Here is an 18580-nt window from a genome sequence, read left to right as displayed (position 1 = left end):
AATCAGAGGGAGAGATGAACCATGAGAGACTATAGACGCCAAGAAACAAACTGAGAGTTTTAGAGGGGAGGGAGTGGGGAAATGGTTGAACCTGGTGGTGGGTATTAAGGAGGGCATGTATTGCATAGAGTACTGGGTGCTGTATGTAAACAATGAATCATGGAACACTACATCAAAAACTAATGATGTATTTTAGGGTGATTAACATATCACAATAAAAAAATTTTTTTAAATCCTCACCAAAAAAAAAAGAAAGAAAGAAAAAGAAAATACAGTATTTGCTTCATTGTGTTGTCTTTGTTTCTTTGACAAAAATCAGTTAACTATATTTATATGGGTCTTTTTCTGGGCTCTTAGCATCTACGGTCACATTAGACCATCAGTCATGATTTCTGCAGCTTTGTAAAAAATCTTGAATTTGGAGATCATCCATCTTTCAGCTTTCTTCCTTTTCAATACAGTGTTGGCTATCTAGGTCTTTTTTTCTCCCACGTAAGTTTTATAATCACTTTGTTGGCATCCACAAAATAACTTGGTGGCATTTTGATTGGCACTTCATTAAATCTTTAAGTTGAAATAAGTAGAACCAACATCTTCACAACATTAAGTTTTTCTATCCACGAATATGGAACATCTAATCATTTATTTGGTTATAACTGTATTCATTAGAATTTCTTAGCATTTTATGTAGAAGATCTGGTACATATCTTATTACATTTGTACCCAACAATTTTCTCTTCCTTTTTCTTTTTTTTCCATTGGTGCTAATGCAAATGATATTATGTTTTCCATTTCATATTACACTGTTCATTGATGGCATAGGGCAGGGTTGCATTTTGTATACTAAAATTTTGTATTGCAAATTTGCTAAATTATGATTTTCACAAGTGCTTTTGTCAACTCTTTTGGATTTTCTACCCAATTGATAGCTCGTGTATGAAACAAATAAAATAATAAAGGAGAGTAAATAACTATTCTTCTCAAACTATTCCAAAAAATAAAAGAAGAAGGAAGCTTCCAAATTCATTTATGAACCCAAGATTACCCTGATACCCAAACCAGATAAAGACACCACGAAAAAGGGCAGGTGGGGGGGGGGGGGGACTACCAGTATTTCTAATGAACATAGATGCAAAAACCCTCAAAAAAATAAAGACAGTATTTGCTTCACTGTGTTGTCTTTGTTTCTTTGACAAAAATCAGTTAACTATACTTATATGGGTCTTTTTCTGGGCTCTTAGACAGCATCTATTATCATACCAGACCATCAGTCATGATTTCTGCAGCTTTGTAAAAAATCTATTAGCAAACCAAATTCAACAATACATTACAAAAATCATTCACAACCATGAAGTGGGATTTATTCCTGGGCTGCAAAAACGGTTCAGTATTTGCAAATCATTCAACATAATATATCCCATCAATAAGACAAAGCACAAAAACCATGTTCATTTCAATAGATGGAAATAAAGCATTTAACAAAGAATGACATCCATTCATGATAAAAACCCTGATCAAGGGGCGCCTGGGTGGCTCAGTGGGTTAAAGCCTCTGCCTTCAGCTCAGGTCATGATCCCAGGGTCCTGGGATCGAGCCCCACATCGGGCTCTCTGCTCAGCAGGGAGTCTGTTTCCTCCTCTCTCTCTGCTGCCTCTCTGCCTAGTTGTGATTTCTCTCTGTCAAATAAATAAAATATTTAAAAAAAAAACAACCCTGATCAATGCAGGTTTAGAGGGAACATGCCTCAACATAATAAAGGCCATATATGGGGGCGCCTGGGTGGCTCAGTGGGTTAAGCCGCTGCCTTCGGCTCAGGTCATGATCTCAGGGTCCTGGGATCGAGTCCCGCATCGGGCTCTCTGCTCAGCGGGGAGCCTGCTTCCCTCTCTCTCTCTCTCTCTGCCTGCCTCTCTGCCTTGTTGTGATTTCTCTCTGTCAAATAAATAAATAAAATCTTAAAAAAATAAAAATAAAAAAATAAAGGCCATATATGAAAAAGCCACAGCTAACATCATACTTAATGGAGAAAAACTGAAAGCTTTCCCCCTAAGATCAAAAATATGGATGATTGGGGCACCTGGGTGGCTCAGTGGGTTAAAGCCTCTGCCTTCGGCTCAGGTCATGATCCCAGCGTCCTGGGATCGAGTCCCGCATCAGGCTCTCTGCTCAGTGGAGAGCCTGCTTCCCTTCCTCTCTCTCTGCCTGCCTCTCTGCCTACTTGTGATCTCTGTCTGTTAAATAAATAAATAAAATCTTTAAAAAAAAATATGGATGATCATCCTCATCACTTTTATTCAACATGATACTGGAAGTCCTAGCCATCAGACAAGAAATAATAGGCATCCAAATTGGTAAGGAAGACGTAAAACTTGCACAACTTGCAGATGACATGGGACTATATAAAGACAACCCTAAAGACTCCACCAAAACAACAAAACAAAAACAAAAAACTAATAGTACTGATAAATGAATGCAGTATGGTCACAGGATATAAAATCAATATACAGAAATCCGTTGCATTTTTACACGCTAATAACGAAGTAGCAGAAACAGAAATTAAGAAAACAATCCCATTTACAATTGCCTAAAAATTAATAAAGTCAAGGAATAAACTAAACCAAGGAGGTAAAACACCTGTTCTCCGAAAACCATAAAACACTAATGAAAGAAACTGGAGATGACGCAAACAAATGGGAAGATATTCCACGCTCATTGTTCAGAAGAACATTTATTGTTACAATGTCCATACTACCCATAGGAATTTACAGATTTAATGCAATCCCTACAAAAACACCAATAGCCTTTTTCACAGAACTAGAACAAATAATCCTAAAATTTGTATGGAACTACATACCACACACACACACACACACACACACACACACACACACAAAACACCCAGAAATAGCCAAAGCAATCTTAAGAAAGAACAAAAATGGAGGTATCACAATTGCAGATTTCAAAATCTACTACAAAGCTGTAGTAATCAAAACAGCACTGTAGGGGCACCTGGGTGGCTCAGGTCATGATCCCAAGGTCCTGGGCTCAAGCCCCACATTGGGCTCTCTGCTCAGCAGGGAGCCGGCTTCCTCCTCTCTCTCTCTCTGCCGCCTCCTTGTGATCTCTCTCTCTCTCTGTGTCAAATAAATAAATAATAGCACTGTACTGGCACAAAAGGTAGACACATAGATCTGAACAGCAGAAAGAACACACAGAAATAAACCCATGACTGGTCAATTAATCTTCGACAAAGCAGGAAATAATATCCAATGGGAAAAAGTCTCTTCAACAAATGGTGTTGGGAAGACAACAGCTACATAATGAAGGAATGAAACAGGACCACTTCTTCCACCATACACAAAAATAAACTCAAAATGGATTAAGAATCTAAATGTGAGACCTGAAACCAAAAAATCCTGTTAAAAGAGCACAGGCAGTAATTTCTCTGACATCAGCCATAGCAACATTTTTCTAGATACTGTCTCCTGAGGCAAAGGAAACAAAAGCAAAAATAAACTATTAGGACTATATCAAAATAAAAAGCTCTGCACAGCAAAGAAAACAACCAACAAACCTAAAAGACAATCCACTGCATGGAAATATATATTGGCAAGTGACATAGGCAATGAAGGGTTAGTAGGCAAAATATATAACTTATACAACACTACCAAAAACCGCCCAAGTAATCCAATTACAAATAGAAGACAAGACCAGACATTTCTCCAAAGAAGACAACACATGAAAAGATGCTCAACATCACTGATCATCAGGGAAATGCAAATCAAAACCACAACGAGGGGCACCTGGGTGGCTCAGCGGGTTAAGCCTCTGCCTTCAGCTTGGGTCATGATCTCAGGGTCCTGAAATCAAGCCCCGCATCCGGCTCCCCGCTCAGGAGGGAGCCTGCTTCCCCCTTTCTCTCTGTCTGCCTACTTCTGATCTCTCTCTCAAATAAATAAATAAAATATTAAAAACAGCAAAATACCACCTCACACCTGTCTGAATGGCTAACATAAAAAATACAGGAAGCAACAAGTGTTGAGGAGGATGTGGAGAAAAAGGGAACCCTCTTGTACTGTTAGTGGGAATACAAACTGGTACAGCCCCTGTGGAAAACAACATGGAGGTCCCTCAAAGAAATAAAATGAAAATAGAACAGATGATGCAGTAAGTTCACTATTGGTTATTTACCCAAAGAATATGAAAACACTAATTTGAACAAATATATGTACATCTATGTTGACTGCAGCATTACTTACAAAAGCAAAAATGTGGAAGCAACCTAATTATCCAATGACAGATGAATAAAGAAGATGTGATACACACACACACACGGAATTACGCAACCATAAAGAAGAAGGAAATATTGTCATTTACAACATGAACGGATCTAAAGGGTTAGATGGTAAGTGAAATAAGCCAGTCAGAAAAAGACATATACCATATGATTTCACTTGTATGTGGAATTTAAGAAACAAACGAACAAAGGAAAAAAGAGACCAAAAGGCAGACTCTTAACTATAGAGAACAAAGTGATGATTACCAGAGAAGTGGATAGGGAGATGGGTTAAACAGGTGAAGAGGATTAATAATGCATTTATCCTGATGAGCACTGAGTAACGTCGAGAATTGCTGAATCACTATATGTACACCTGAAACTAATATAACACTGATGTTAATTGTATTGAAATTTTAAAAAGAGAAAGGCCCTCAAAATGGATTAAACACCTAAATGTGAAACTTGAAGCCATAAAATTCCTATGCTGTACATATTTTCATATTCTTTATGCTGTACTATACTGAAAACAGAGTAATTTCTTTTGATATCAGCTGTCAGCATTTTCCTAAATATGCCTCCTCTGGGAGGCCTGGGTGGCTCAGTCAATTAAGCATCTGCCTTTGGCACAGGTCATGATCCCAGGATCCTGGGATCAAGTCCCACATTGGGCTCTTTGCTCAGCAGTGACCCTGCTTCTCCCTCTGCCTGCCACTCTCCCTGGTTGTGTGCACACGCATGTGCTCTCTCTCACTCTCTTTCTCTCTCTGACAAATAAACAAAATCTTAAAAAAAAAAAAAAATATGCCTCCTCAGGCAGTAAAAACAAAAGCAATAACAAACTATTTAGACCACATTAAAATAAAAAGCTTTTGCACAGTAAAGGAAACCATCAACAAAACAAAAAGACAACCTTTACTGAATGGGGAGAAGATATGTGCAAATGATATATCCAATAAGTGGTTACCATCCAAAATACATAAAGAACTTATACAATTCAACACCAAAAAACATTTGACTGGAAGAGGACCTGAACTGACATTATTCCAAAAATATAGATGGCCAACAGACACATGAAAAGATGCTCAACATCACTTATCATCAGGGAAATGCATATTAATGAAATATCACCTCACACCATTCAGAATGGCTAGTATTAATAAGATAAGAAATAACAAGGATTGTCAAGGATATGATGAAAAATGAACCTTCACACACTGTTGGTGGGAATATAAGTAGATACAGTGGTACAACCACTATGTAAAACAGTGTGGAATTTTCTAGAAAACTTAAAAATAGACCTACCATGTGATCCAGTAATTTATTACTGGGTATTTACACAAAGATGAAAATGCTAATTCAAAAAGATACATGCATCCCTATGTTTATTACAGCTTTATCTACAATAGCCAAGACATGGAAGTAACTTGAGTGTCCATCAATAGATGAGTGGATGAAGAACAAACAAAACAAACGAACCAAAACACAAAAAACAGACTCATGAACAGAACAAAATGGTGGTTGTCAGAGGGGAGGTGGTGGGGATATGGGCAAAATAGAAAAGGGGGATTAAGAGGTGCAAACTTCCAGTTATAAAATAAGTAAGTCACAGAGCTGAAAAGTACAGCATAGGGAATAGTAATACTGTAATAACACTGTATGACGGATGGTAACGACGCTTATCATGGTGAGCATGCGTAACGCATAGAGTTGTTGAGTGAACATGTTGTACACAAAGTAATATAATTGCATGTTAATTATACTTTAGTAAATTTTTAATAAAAATATTTTTAAAAATTCCTTATTCATAAGAGATGCATATTGAAGTATTCACAGTTAAAATGATATCTGGGATTTGCTGCAAAATACTTCATCAGAGAAAACCGAAAAGGAAGAGGAAGAGCAGAAAGTGACAACTGCTGAAGCCAAGGGAGGGGCACAGAGATGCTCTTTCAGTGCTCTTGTTACATTTGGCTACTTGTAAAATTCCCATAATAAATTTTAAATTTAATAATTCCATCTCACTTCACACCCCCCAAAAATAAAGAAAGTAGAAGAAACTTTAAAAGGCTGGGGATATGTGGACCGCAAACACGGGGTGGCCTGATTTCTGTTAATGTCCATAGGGGCTGAGAACCAGGATCAGAAGAAAATGAATGAATGTTATTTAAACAGCATTAGAGGTATGAGACAATCTTTACAAATAGAGCACCTCTTTTTAAATGTTCATTAACTTTGAAAGTAAAGAACAGCCACCTCCAAGGTAAAAGTTATTTAATCCTCTGCTGCCCCATTTACCGTTCTACACAATGAAAATTCTCCCACCTAACGTGCAAGATGGCTGAGGAAATAAAACTATGGCCAATACAAGACTACTGTTCTCGGGGCACCTGGGTGGCTCAGTGGGTTAAGCCTCTGCCTTCAGCTCAGGTCATGATCTCAGTGTCCTGGGATCGAGCCCCAGCTTGCTCCTCTCTCTCTGCCTGCCTCTCTGCCTACTTCTGACCTCTATCAAATAAATTAAAAAAAACAACAACAAACCTACTGTTCTCGAAACAGCGTTTCTCCCCATCTCTGTTTTGCTAGCACTGCCAAGGCCCCGAGAATACAGCAGAGTGAATGTATGGAGATGTTGAAAAGCTCCTGAATGAAGGCAGAGACACGTGCCCCAGGAATGTGTCCTTTCAAGAACAGGCCAGGCTTCTTGGGAATCCACCTGCAGCTCTGGGCCCCACGGGGAATATTCCACACACGGCAAAGGTGGCACCACAAGAACACAAGGAAGTGCACGCACCTGAGATGGGCTGCCTGGCCCTTGGGAATTCTCCCCTCCCTATCAGGCAATTAATTACCCCTGATGTGGTGGGGGAGGGCAGATTGCTCCAGGGCCCACCCGGGTACACCAGAAGCAGTTCCAGCCGGGAGAGGCAGTTCCCACCTCAGGAGTCTCTCCCGGCCCAGAGAGCAGGCTAAACTGCCAAGGCCGCAGCTGGGTTCCACTTTCCGGAAGCATCAGAAGGAGGCAGGAGGGGATGGACAGGCTCGGGAGTAGAGGGGGTGGGTTTTAGCGCAAACCTGCTCTGAATTCAGGCTGATACCCGGTATATTAATCCTCTACAAGCCCATGGGGCCCAGGAAAAACACACATGAATGTTATCAGTCACTTAGCATGTGTCAGACACAAGTTTTAACTCTTTCCACACTCACATCAGCTCCAGGAAGTTCAGTACTCGCTCAGGATGAGTCAGTGAAAAAGGGGCAGACCTGGATTTGAACTCTCCCAACGGGACAGCTGGGGGGTCCTGGGCGGGATGAGGGTGGGGTGCGGAGGGGGAGTTTCCAATGGCAAGGCCTGCAGAGGCCCCCTGGACAGGGGCACTGCCCAAAGAGATGTACACTCGGGGCTGCAGACTGGGGGAGAAGGCTAGGGTTCTCAACTCGTTAATCTGAGTGATGAACTCATGAACTTCACAGCTACTTCTGGGTATGGTTGTTTCATTTTCTTAAAGAAAGTTAAAAATTAGAACTTATGTACGGAGGTCGGAACCTCCATTGCTTCCCCCACTTCCAGGAATCCAGGGGGTGAGCCCCGCCAGGCGCTGGGGGAAAGAGCCCTGGCCGGCGGACTCCACTGCACTTGCGCCGCCCCAGCCTCGGGGATAGGACGCAGCACGCAACCCGGGGATCTGACCCCGCTGGACCCTTCCAGCGCCCTCAGGGGTCCGCGGGCCCGAGGCCACTGACCCGAGTCTCTTGCCCCGGCTGCCCCCACCGCCGAGGCAAAGCTGGGTGCTCGCCCCAGGCCGATCTTCCCCGCCAAGACCTGGGCGCCTGGGGCCAAACGCCACGGCATCACGGCGGTGGGCGCGGGCCCACCGCCCGCGTAGCCCTCCGGGACAGGACGCTGGGACCCCAGACCCGCGGACTGCGCGCGCCCAAGCTCCCGCCCACAGCCGTTCCCAGGTGGACCGCTCCGGCCATGCCGGGAAAACCAACCCCGCTCGCCCTCGCCCGGCCTTCCCCACCCTCCGCCGGGTGACTCGCTTACCAAAAGCGCGCAAGGACGGCCACCAGGGACCAGCGACGCCGGCCCGCACGGCACAGCACTACCCACAGTGCCCCGGGGCGCGGGACTTCGGTTCCCACAGGGCCCCGGGCGAAGAGCTTCAACACCCACAGTGCCTCAGAGCCCAGCGCGCCTGCGCGGACGCCTCAAGACTAGACCGCGCCTCGGGCGACCCCATGTGGTAGCTGCCCGCTGCACCCCTTGCACCCCTCAACTCCAGGGACTGATTTACAGTCCTTTAGGCTTTTGCGGAAATTGTGAAAAATCAGGAAGTAAAATCAAACAGATTTTCCCTACAAGAGAGGGGTGGCTCGGGTGAGCAGAAAATCTTTTTAATTTATAGGGCCCTTGTGTTTTTTGTTTAATAATAAAGAAATGCTGAGCTGGATGTGTAATTGTCCTCCATCCTGCAGATTCAGCCGAGCTTACACTTAAGTAACAGTGCAAGATGAACGAACTTCCTAAAAAAATGCCAAGCGTACTGGCATTGTTCTTTTTTAAAGAAGATACTGAAGTTCATAAAGTAATTAGAGGAAAAATGAGGAAAAACTTGTTAACTTTAAAAAATAAAACTGCCAGGGGGCACTTGAGCCGCTCAGTTAGGTGTGGGACTCTGGATTTCAGCTCAGGTCTTGATCTCAGCCTGAGAGTTCAAGCCCAGCCCTGGGCTCCAAGCTGGGGGTGGAGCCTCCTAATAACAACACATCACATCACAACACAACACAACACAACACAACACAACACAACACAACACAACACACACTGCCAGTTATTTTAACAGCAGAAACGGGTTCACTAAGAAATTGAGAATTGCAATCCCACACAAGCAGGTTTTAGCAAAACCATCAAGTCCAGGAACAAATAAGAAGGAGCTCTTTTAAGGAAGAAAGGAGGCCTTGGGAGGGGCTGTTCTAAAACTAAAAGTCCATGGGGCGCCTGGGTGGCTCAGTGGGTTAAGCCTCTGCCTTCCGCTCAGGACATGATCTCAGGGTCCTGGGATCAAATCCGGCATTGAGCTCTCTGCTCAGCAGGAAGCCCGCTTCCCTCTCTCTCTCTGCCTGCCTCTCTGCCTGCTTGCGATCTTTGTCTGTCAAATAAATAAATAAAATCTTTAAAGCAAAAACAAAAACCTAAAAGTCCATTGGAGAGAACCAGGAGTTGGAAGTGTAGTGGCTTCTCATTGGCTGGGCTGCTGCAGGGGTGTGGAGAGGAGGAGGAAAACTACCTAATTTCCTCCTGGTGTAGTAAAGTAGTATCTTTTCCTATTCTGTCTGCAATTGTCCCTGTGTGATAGGAATTGAGAGCTCCCTCTGCCTGCCTCTTGGCTCCACTCTTTTTTTTGGCTCCATTCTAAATGAGGTTTCCTTTTATTTTCACATTTCCCTCTTTCAATCAAGATTTTTCTTCAAAAGCACTGTTGATCAAGTGTTAGGTTTTTTGTGTGTAGTTTTGTCCCTAGATGCCAGGAAAAATGTTTCTTGGTTGTCACGGCCTACATCAGAGGGAAAATGCATAGCAGGTGGAAAACACTTCCGGCCCCATTTGAGGAACAAGGAAGGTTAAGAGGGAGAACTCTCAGGTACCCGAACCTGAAGTCCGTATCTTCTCAAGAGTGTAAGTGTTAAAGATCATCGTGAAGGGTTGAGCCAGCATTGCTTTTTTGGTTACATGAAAGGTTTTTCTTTAAGTTTCCCCAGGCAATAAAATATGAAACGTAATTATACACAACAGAAGTAACATAACACTTCCAAATTGTACCATGGTTCTAAACCAGGAATTGAGGTCTGAAAGTAGCCAAAGGAAATATCTGTTGGCCTTTATTCCAACTTAGGGGAGAATGGTTTTCATGAAGACAAACATGGGATCATGTATACTTCCTGGAAGTTTCTTTTTTTTTTTTTAAGATTTTTATTTATTTATTAGTCAGAGAAAGAGAGAGCGAGCACAGGCAGAGGGCGAAGCAGGCTCCCTGCGGAGCAAGGAGCCCGATGTGGGACTCGATCCCCTGACGCTGGGAATCATGACCTGCGCCAAAGGCAGCCGCTTAACCAACTGAGCCACCCAGGCGTCCCTTCCTGGAAGTTTCTGCTTAAAATAACCACTGTGGAATGCCTGCGTGGCTTAGTCAGTTAAGCATCTGCCTTCAGCTCAGGTCATAATCCCAGGGTCCTGGGATCGAACCCTGCGTTGGGCTCCCTGCTCAGCAGAGAGTCTGGTTCTCTCTCTTCCTGCAGCTGTCCCTGCTTGTACTTTCTCTTTCTCTCTCTCAAATAAATAAATAAACTCTTTTTTTTAAAGGTTTTATTCATTTATTTCTCAGAGTGAGCACAGGCAGACAGAGTGGCAGGCAGAGGCAGACGGAGAAGCAGGCTCCCGCTGAGCAAGGAACCTGATGTGGGACTCAATCCCAGGACGCTAGGATCATGACCTGAGCCGAAGGCAGCGGCTTAACCAACTGAGCCACCCAGGCATCCCAATAAACTCTTTTTTTAAAAGATAACCACAAAAGCTGTTTAGTGGCTACTGCAAGAGCACACTTAAAGAATTAACCAAGTACATTTGGGAAGATACCATGCAGATATAAATATGAAACAGCTGATGAACTTTTTGCAAAAACGGCGCAACTTCAAAAACATTCTAAAGCAGTGTTGTTATCTCAAAAAAACTGTTTGGGACCAAATATGCTATTGATAATACAGTTTATAAGCTTGTAAATTCAGAGATGATGAATTTGGATAAGGATCCAAAGTCAGTTAATAGTTCAGAAGAAAGAAGACTTGTGGATTCTGAAATTTCTAACCCTTTGAAAAATACAAGTGAAATTTACTTGTCCTGGGATCATAATGAGGTTGTTTCTAAAATACACACACACACAATAAGAAGATACTCCCCCCTTTCACAAGAAGTCGGATAAAGCAGAAAGGGGTACTGTCTTCCTACAGAAGAGAGAAGAAACAACAGTAAGAAGAAGGTGTACTAGCCTGGTCCAGACATTATGGAAAAGCTGTCTGGTCAGATGTTGTCTACTTCAATTCTGGGAAATCTGTACTTTCTAGACATGTCTCCCAAGGCAAGGAAAACAAAAGTCAAAATAAACTATCGGTACTATATAAAAATAAAAAGGTTTTGCATAGCAAAGGAAACCACCAACAAAAGGTAACCTGGTGAATGGGAAAAGATATTTTGTAACTGATATATCTGATAATGGGTTAATATCCAAAATATATAAAGAACTTATATGACCCAACACCAAAAAAACCCAAACAATCCAATTAAATAAATAATAAATAAATAGTCCTGAATAGACATTTTTCCAAAGGAGACAAATAAACGGCCAAAAGGCACATAAAAAGATGCTCGACATCACTAATCATCAGGGAAATGCCAATCAAAACCATAATGAGAGATCACCTCACATCTGTCAGAATGCTAAAATCGAAAAGACAAGAAATTACAAGTACTGGCAAGGATGTGGAGAAAAAGGAACCCTCATACACTCTTGGTGGGAATAGAAACTGGTATAGCCACTATGGAAAAGAGTATAGAGGTTCCACAAAAAAATTAAAAGTAGAACTACTCCATGATCCAATAGTTCCACTACTGGCTCTTCACCCTCAAAAATCAAAACACTAACTTGAAAAGTTACATTCATCTCTGTTTATTGCAGCATTACCAACAACAGCCAAGTTATGGAAGCAACCTAAGAGTCCACTGCTGGACAAATGGATGAGGAAGGTGTGGTTTGTATACATACATACATGCATACACTAGTGGAATATTATACAATCATAAAAAAAGATGAGATCGTGCCATTCACGACAACATGGGTGGACCTAAAGAGTATTAGGGTAAATGAAATAAGTCAGACTGAGGAAGACAAATACCATAAGATTTCACTCATATGTGGAATCTTTAAAAAATGAATAAACAAAAAGCAGAATCAGAACTATAAATACAGAGAAGAAATTGATGGTTGCCAGAGACAGAGGGTAAACTGATTGCTAAAAGGGGCGAAGGGGAGTTGGAATACAGGCTTCTAATTATGGAATGAATAAATCATGGGAATAAAAGATACAGCATCAGTCTTTGCTACTGGCTTCCCCACTCCAACACCTGGGAGCTCTGCCACACTCAGGCACACCCAGTCTTTCTGTGACTCCAAGGGTCCTGAGATCACACAGCAAATATTCCACCCCCCACTTAGCCACTGGAGCAACATCCCTTGGAGAAATAGACTTCTAAAAGTTTGGATTTTGTGCTCTGCTGCTCTCTCACTTGCCACTAGCTGGCTGATGGAGGCTCCCTTCCTCCCACCCCCATGGTCTATCTTTCCAAATATCGCCTCAGATTCACTTTTCTGCATGTCCTACTTTCCAGAAAGTGGTCACTTTTCTGTTCATAGAGTTGCTGCTCTTCTTTTCTTTGATCTCTTATTGAGTTCATGGGTGTTCAGAATGGTTTGATAACTACCTAGCTGAATCTCTGGGACCAGATGAAATTTAGATTTCCTACTCCCAATATATGTTGCTTTTATCCCATAGCCAAGATTCATGGGTCTGGGAATCAAGGGGTGGAACTGGGAGTGACACCACTGATAACCACCCCTCCTAGTAACATGCTAGCCATAGTTTTACTTCCTGTTCCCAGAGTCTTCTACTCTACTGGCCTAGAAGTCTTAGTTCCAAAGGCAGGAATGCTTCCACTAGGAAACACCAAAATGATTTTATTGAACTGGGAGTTAAGACTGTCACCTGGCCATTTTGGACTTCTCATGACTCTCAATCAACAGGCAGAGAAAGGAGTTGCTATGCTGGCTGGGCTGACTGCTTTTGGGTACCTAGAGAAGCTGAACCACTACTCCACATTGGAGGTAAGAAAGAGTATGTCTGCACAGCAAAAGAAATAGTCAACAAAACAAAGAGGCAACCCACAGAATGGGAGAAGATATTCACAAATGACAATACAGACAAAGGGCTGATATCCAAGATCTATAAAGAACTCCTCAAACTCAATACACACAAAACAGATAATCATGTCAAAAAATGGGTAGAAGACATGAACAGACACTTCTCCAAAGAAGACATACAAATGGCTCTCAGACACGTGAAAAAATGTTCATCATCACTAGCCATCAGGGAGATTCAAATCAAAACCACATTGAGATATCACCTTATACCAGTAAGAATGGCCAAAATTAGCAAGACAGTAAACAAGTGTTGGAGAGGATGTGGAGAAAGGGGAACCCTCTTACACTATTGGTGGAATGTAAGTTGGCGCAGCCACTTTGGAAAACAGTGTGGAGATTCCTTAAGAAATTAAAAATAGGGGCGCCTGGGTGGCTCAGTGGGTTAAAGCCTCTGCTTTCGGCTCAGGTCATGATCCCACGGTCCTGGGATCGAGCCCCGCATCGGGCTCTCTGCTCAGCAGGAGGCCTGCTTCCCTCTCTCTCTCTCTCTGCCTGCCTCTCTGCCTACTTGTGATCTCTATCTGTCAAATAAATAAATAAAAATCTTTATAAAAAATAAAAAAAAAGAAATTAAAAATAGAGCTTCCCTATGACCCACCAATTGCACTACTGGGCATTTACTCCAAAGACACAGGTGTAGTGAAAAGAAGGGCCATATGCAACCCAATGTTCATAGCAGCAATGGCCACAGTCACCAAACTGTGGGAAGAGCCAAGATGCCCTTCAACAGATGAAAGAATAAAGAAGATGTGGTCCATATACACAATGGAGTATTATGCCTCCATCAGGAAGGATGAATACCCAACTTTTGTATCAAAATGGACGGGACTGGAGGGGATTATGATGAATGAAACAAGTCAAGCAGAGAAAGTCAATTATCATATGGTTTCACTTACTTGTGGACCATAAGAAATAACATGGAGGACACTGGGAGGAGAGGAAAAGAGAATTGGGGGAAATCGGAGGGGGAGATGAACCATGAGAAACTGTGGACTCTGGGAAACAAACTGAGGGTTTTGGAGGGGAGAGGGGTATGGGGTTGGGTGAGCCTGGTGGTGGATATTAAGAAGGGCGTTTATTGCATGGAACACTGGGTTTGGTGCATAAAACAATGAATCTTGGAACACTGAAAAAATAAAATTAAATTTTAAAGAAAAGAAGGAAAGAAAGAGAATTTTTAAAAGCAATTTCCCTGGTCCAGGTGAGAGGCGCTGGTGTCCTGGTGAGGGTTTCCTCCCCTCAGGGCAGCTGCTTATTTATAACATGACCCTAAGCAGGTCATTCCCCTTAATCTCCGTATCTGTGAAATGACTCCTTGTTTCTAGGGCCTTCTCTCCTCTCTGGCTGATTATCATCCTCAGTCTTTCAAAATCCCAGGGTAACCTCTGAAATTTGGTTCTTTCTGCTGCCTTTTCTGTCACACTAGGTTGAGGGCACCCCAGGGTGGGAAGCAATAACTTCTTTGGCGCCGTGCAGGACCTGGCCCAGGTTGGGAGCTCAGGCTGCTATTTGATGGTGTAACCACCAGGCGGCAGCATGGCTCTGTTCCTGGAGGCCAGGTCTTAGATGCTGGATGGGTCCAATATGGTAGCCACTAGCTGCATCATGGTTCTTGAGCACTTGAAATGTGGCTAATCCTAATCGAGATTGTTTTACACGAAAACACTCATGGGATTTTGAAGACTGTATATGACAAAAGTATCTCAATAATACTTTTACATTGGTTACATACTGAAACAATATTTTAGATATACTGGTTTACATAAAACACATTAAAATTTCCACTTTTTTTCTTTTTACTTTTTTTAACGTGACTACTAGGAAACCTGAACTTACACATGTGATTCACATTATATTTCTACTGGACAGTGCTGGGTTTAGACTCTCTGTAGAACCTCTCTCACACAGAGCCAAGGAGCTGCCCCAAGATGGATAGACACATGGCATGTGGATGTCCCAGAACTCCTTCCCCATCACAGAGCTCCAGATCACAGCAAGGCCCCGGATCAGCGAGGAGCCTCTGACTATCCTGACTGCTCCTCCCCTCAGTCAAGTCTCGTGGGGAATCCGAGTGGGAGAAGGCATCCCCACTGGGCACTGGCAGGGCCAGCCAGTGCGCTTTTCCTGTGTTCTCTCACTGACCCCTCCCTTCAGCCCAACCTCAGTGAAGACACAGGAGGGGAGACGTGGAGAAGTATGCCCAAGTTCTCCCGCAGTGACTCCCAGAGCTGTCGCAAGATGTCACTAGATGCAGACTGTGTCTTCCTCTGCATCACACGGCTGTCCTCGCAAACCCACCGAGGTCACAGAGGAAGGAAGGGCCTATCCTTCCGCATACCCGATTGAGCTAGAAACCTGGACTGCCAGTCGTTTCAGTTCTGTGCTGCTCAGGGTCACCTGTGATTTCCTGAAGGCAGAAATGGAGCAGCTCACCTCTCGGGCGATGCCCACATGCTGAACCAGGGGAGAGAAGAGCTGGTTTGTGTCCTCAGACCACGCTGTTCGTGAGTGGGACATGCTGGAGGGAAGACTGGCCAGGGGAGGCCCCGAGCAGAAGGCTTTCCTGGAGTCTGGCTTCATGCCAGACCCTGTGCTATGCACTTTGCTTACATTACCTCCTGTAATCCACACAGGACCCCCCTAAAGTGGTGCTGTTAACCCCAATTCACAGTTGAGGAAACTAAGGCACAGAGAGATCTATGTGGACAAGCAGGAGAAGCTGAGACCTCGTGGTCACAGTCTGTGCCCTTCTCGGGTCTTCGGTCTCAACGGTGTGAGTGTGCAGATAGTATCTTTCTGATGGCGGGGCGGGGGTCTTGCAGAGCCCACAAAGGGAATGAAGAGGGAGGGGACATTTAGAATCTACTCCAACTGAGTGACCTCTGACACGGTTGGAGCAAAGCCAGGAGAAAGACGCCAGCAGGGAATGCAGATGCTCGTGTCTTTTCCTTTCGAACCACTTTGGTGGACTCCTCTTCAACTACTACTAAGAGCCAGGGGTCCTAGATCTGCTTACGGTTCGAACAGTCCAGCTGTGGATGATACTCTAGCACCTTCCACAATACACACCTTTCATGCACCCCAGCAGCCTGTGCCCTGCTTCATACGCACGCTTCCCTGCTTACCTGTCCCGTGGCCTCTGCTCCCATTATTTTCCCACCAGAAAGGCTCTCTCCCACACAACCTGCTACAGCCGTCTCTGTCTTTGCCTGTCCGTAGCTTACCCACTGCTCAAGGCACAGCCAGAGAATGCGTGAGCTACACATAACAATAAGTGTGCTTGACAGAGAGGTGAGCTTTGTGCAGGACTGTCAGGAGACCCGAATGCTAATATAATCAATGTGGAGAGAGCTCCTGGCATTGAAGAATGAGCAAAGGTCTGGGTGCAGGGGAGAGACCTTAAAAGCTTGGTCTTTTGGAGTATGAGGGCAAGGCGAGGCAGAGCACCCAGGGAAGCTATTCAGAGACCACAGAACTCAGGGACGCCAAACAATGCCGTAGGTGTCCCCGACAGGGTTCCAGCCGAGACCTGATGCAAACCAACCACACGGTCTTGGGCAGGTCAGTTCGGGTGTGACAAGCCCACATGACAAAATGGTATTTAATTCTTACAATTACTCTGGGATTATGTGCTATTTTTATCTCTTACAAATAAAGAAACTGGGGCTTTGGATGTTATACTATTTCTCGAACACCGCACAGCTGGTAAGAGCTGGTAGCAGGGATCCATAGGCCCCATCTGTAATAAGAATAGCCCAGGCGCAGATGCCTGAAGTGTTCATCCAGGACACCTACCAGATGCTAAACTTCACGTGATGGCCTGAGCCAAAACATGGAAGTTCCAATGGGGAGAAGACGGGGGTTCCACAGAAACTGAAGCTTTAGGGAAAAAGCACTTTATCATTAGCAGTAATATATGTAGGTACGTGTTACAGAGCTCATTGACATCCTTTATTCCGGAAGAATCTCCCGAGAGCTTTGCGAGCAGAATTTCAATTCCCTGCTTTGCAAGAGGAGCAGCAGAGGCATTTCTGGCCCAGGGCAGTGCCACTGTCCACAACATCCCACAGTGCCTTTCCCGCTGCTATTCGTCAGGGCCTGTGGGGTTGCAGTGAGGTCAACCAGACCCTCCTCCGCTTAAGCAAAAGGGAAGGACGGCAGGATGAGGGGGTGACAATGTCCCTGGACCTCAGCATCAACGGGACTGGAACTGAGGAGACACCAAGAGCTTCCATTCCTGTTTAGGACATAAAGTCATGAGGAAACCATCTATCTTACCTTTAAGATCAGTAACAACAACAGGAGTCAGATACTCTACAAAATCATAGGTTTAAAAAATGATAGGGAAAAAAAAGAGAGAGAGAGAGAGAGAGGGAAGCAAACCAGAGGCGGCTCTTAACAACAGAGAGCAAACTGCGGGTTGATGGAGGGAGTGGGTGGACGAGGGGCTAGAGGGCCACAGAGATGGAGGAGGCACTTGCGATGAGTGCTGGTGTTGTACGTGAGCGATGAATCACTGACTTCTACCCCGGAAAGCAATATTATGCTGTATGTTAACTAACTAGAATTTAAACAGAAATTTGAAACAACAACGACAAAATGATGGTTTAGCCCATCAAGAAGCTGAGGTCACCAAGAAACCTACTAAGCAAAAACACAGATTCTCTCTCCTCTCCCTTTGCCACTCCCCCACCTCCTCCTCTAAAAAGAAAATATTTTATTTTATTTTATTTACTTTTTGGCTATCAGGGAAATTCAAATCAAAACCACATTGAGATATCACCTTACACCAGTTAGAGTGACAAGAACTGACAAGGCAAGAAACAACAAATGTTGGAGAGATTGTGGAGAGAGGGGAACCCTCTTACACTGTTGGTGGGAACGCAAGCTGGTGCAGCCACTCTGGAAAACAGTGTGGAGATTCCTCAAAAAGTTAAAAATAGAGCTGCCCTATGACCTGGCAACTGCACTCCTGGGATTTATCGCAAAGATACAGATGTAGTGAAAAGAAGGGCCACATGCACCCCAATGTTCATAGCAGCAATGTCCATAATAGCCAAACTGTGTAAAGAGCTGAGATGCCCTTCAACAGATGAATGGATAAAGAAGAGGTGGTCCGTATATGCAATGAAATATACTCAGCCATCAGAAAGGATGAATACCCAACTTTTGCATCAACATCGATGCAAAAAAGTATTGGGATGGAAGATTAGCTTTTTTGGCAAATAGTGCTGGAGCAACTGGACATTCCTGGGGAGGAAGAGAATGAATC

At 43.8% G+C, this 18580-nt stretch overlaps 1 protein-coding gene across 2 annotated transcripts in view; it reads right to left on the bottom strand.

Moving 5' to 3' along the window:
- ZNF169 (zinc finger protein 169) overlaps window positions 1–8391 on the bottom strand; it is a 53345-nt gene extending 44954 nt beyond the window's left edge. The window contains exon 1 of one of the 2 annotated variants that reach the window (XM_046023307.1): window positions 8325–8391. The gene's annotated coding sequence lies outside the window, so the exon portion shown is untranslated. Of the gene's footprint in view, window positions 1–6817; window positions 6926–8324 lie in introns of those variants that run through there. The other variant, XM_046023306.1, reaches the window with a different exon arrangement.
- Window positions 8392–18580: the final 10189 nt, after the last annotated feature.

This window comes from Meles meles, chromosome 11 (genome assembly GCF_922984935.1).
Source record: "Meles meles chromosome 11, mMelMel3.1 paternal haplotype, whole genome shotgun sequence".
Taxonomy (NCBI): domain Eukaryota; kingdom Metazoa; phylum Chordata; class Mammalia; order Carnivora; family Mustelidae; genus Meles; species Meles meles.
The sequence above is the reverse complement of the archived record's forward strand: the minus strand, read 5'-3'. Positions and strand labels throughout refer to the sequence as shown.